Source organism: Chiloscyllium plagiosum, unplaced genomic scaffold, assembly GCF_037043375.1.
Source record: "Chiloscyllium plagiosum isolate Xiang-an unplaced genomic scaffold, Cpla_swu_hap1 HiC_scaffold_51, whole genome shotgun sequence".
In the NCBI taxonomy this organism is placed as follows: Eukaryota; Metazoa; Chordata; class Chondrichthyes; order Orectolobiformes; family Hemiscylliidae; genus Chiloscyllium; species Chiloscyllium plagiosum.
The window spans coordinates 519,265-521,152 of NW_028270189.1; the positions used below are offsets into that span (position 1 = coordinate 519,265).

Sequence of the window (1,888 nt, forward strand, 5' to 3'; positions counted from 1 at the left end):
GTAGAGGGAGCTTTACCCTGTATCTAACCCCCTGTCCCTGGGAGTGGGGGGACAGTGTAGAGGGAGCTTTACTCTGTTTCTAACCCCCTGTCCCTGGGGTGGGGGGACAGTGTAGAGGGAGCTTTACTCTGTATCTAACCCCCTGTCCCTGGGAGTGGGGGGCAGTGTAGAGGGAGCTTTACTCTGTGATTGGTGGCGGGGGAGGCGGAGAGCTCAAGGCCTCACCTCTAGGATGGACCTCCGTCTCTGACTGAAGGACGCTCGATGCGATGGGGCTCCGCGGGGATCCGTTCAGAGCTGTATAGCAATCCCGACACACCCTGTTGGGCCGGTTATTATCGTAGAGCAGCCGAGCACGGAATTCTGAACATTTCCCACAGACCACCTGCAGGGGGAGGGAGGGAGAGAGAGAGAGGGGGAGGGAGAGAGAGGGAGGGCGAGAGGGGGGAGGGAAGGAGGGAGAGGGGGAGAGGAGGGAGGGAGAGAGAGGGAGAGGGAGGGAGGGGGAGGAGGGAGGGGGAGGGAGAGGAAGGGAGGGAGAGAGGGGAGAGGGAGGGAGGGGGAGAGGGAGGGGGAGGGAGAGGAAGGGAGGGAGAGAGGGGGAGAGGGAGGGAGGGGGAGAGGGAGGGAGGGAGGGAGGGAGGAGGAGAGGGAGTGAGGAGAGAGAGGGGGAGAGGGAGGGAGGGGGGAGGGAGGGAGAGGGAGGGAGAGGAAGGGAGGGAGAGAGGGGGAGAGGGAGGGAGGGTGAGAGGAGGGAGGGAGGAGGAGGGAGAGGAAGGGAGGGAGAGAGGGGGAGAGGGAGGAGGGGAGGAGGGGAGAGGGAGGGAGGAGGGAGGGGAGGGAGAGGAAGACGGTGAGGGAGAGAGGGGGGAGGGAGGAGAGAGGGGAGGGGAGAGGGAGGAGAGGGAGAGGGGGAGAGAGAGAAAGACAGGGAGGGAGAGAGGGGGAGGGAGGAGAGAGAGAGAGGGGGGAGGGAGAGGAAGACGGGGAGGGAGAGAGGGGGAGGGAGCGGAGGAGAGAGAGAGGGGGAGGGAGAGAGGGGGATGGCGAGAGGGGAGGGAGAGGAAGACGGGGAGGGAGAGAGAGAGGGAGGGAGGGAGAGAGGGGAGGGAGAGGAAGACGGGGAGGGAGAGAGGGAGAGAGAGAGGGGGAGGGGAGGAGAGAGAGAGGGGGAGGGAGAGAGGGGGAGGGCGAGAGGGGGAGGAGAGGAAGACGGGGAGGGAGAGAGAGAGGGAGGGGAGAGAGAGAGGGAGGGAGGGAGAGGAGGGGGAGGGAGAGGGAAGACGGGAGGGAGAGAGAGAGGGAGGAGGGAGAGAGGGGGGAGAGAGAGAGGGGAGGGAGGGAGAGAGAGAGGGGGAGGAGAGGAAGACGGGGAGGGAGAGAGGAGGGGAGAGAGGGAGAGAGAGGGAGGGAGGGAGAGGGGGGAGGGAGGGAGGGAGAGAGAGGGGAGGGAGAGGAGACGGGGAGGGAGAGAGAGAGAGAGGGGGAGGGAGAGGAAGACGGGAGGGAGAAGAGAGGGAGAGAGAGGAAGGGGAGGGAGGGAGAGAGAGAGGGGGAGGGAGAGGAAGACGTGGGAGAGAGAGAGGGGGAGGGAGGGAGGGAGAGGAGAGAGGGGGAGGGAGAGGAAGACGGGGAGGGAGAGAGGGGGAGGAGGGAGGGAGAGAGAGAGGGGGAGGGAGAGGAAGACGGGGAGGGAGAGAGGGAGAGAGAGAGGGGGAGGGAGAGGAAGACGGGGAGGAGAGAGGGGGAGGGAGGGAGGGAGAGAGAGGGGGAGGGAGAGGAAGACGGGGAGGGAGAGAGGGGGAAGGGAGGAGGGAGAGAGAGGGGGAGGGAGAGGAAGACGGGGAGGGAGAGAGGGGGAGGGAGGGAGGAGAGAGAGAGGGGGAGG

At 66.2% G+C, this 1,888-nt stretch overlaps 1 protein-coding gene across 1 annotated transcript in view; it reads right to left on the bottom strand.

Moving 5' to 3' along the window:
* LOC148134930 (FYVE, RhoGEF and PH domain-containing protein 1-like) overlaps positions 1-384 on the bottom strand; it is a 13,362-nt gene extending 12,978 nt beyond the window's left edge. The window contains exon 1 of the mRNA XM_087985224.1: positions 226-384. The gene's annotated coding sequence lies outside the window, so the exon portion shown is untranslated. The remainder of the gene's footprint in view (positions 1-225) is intronic.
* Between the last annotated feature and the right edge of the window lie 1,504 nt (positions 385-1,888).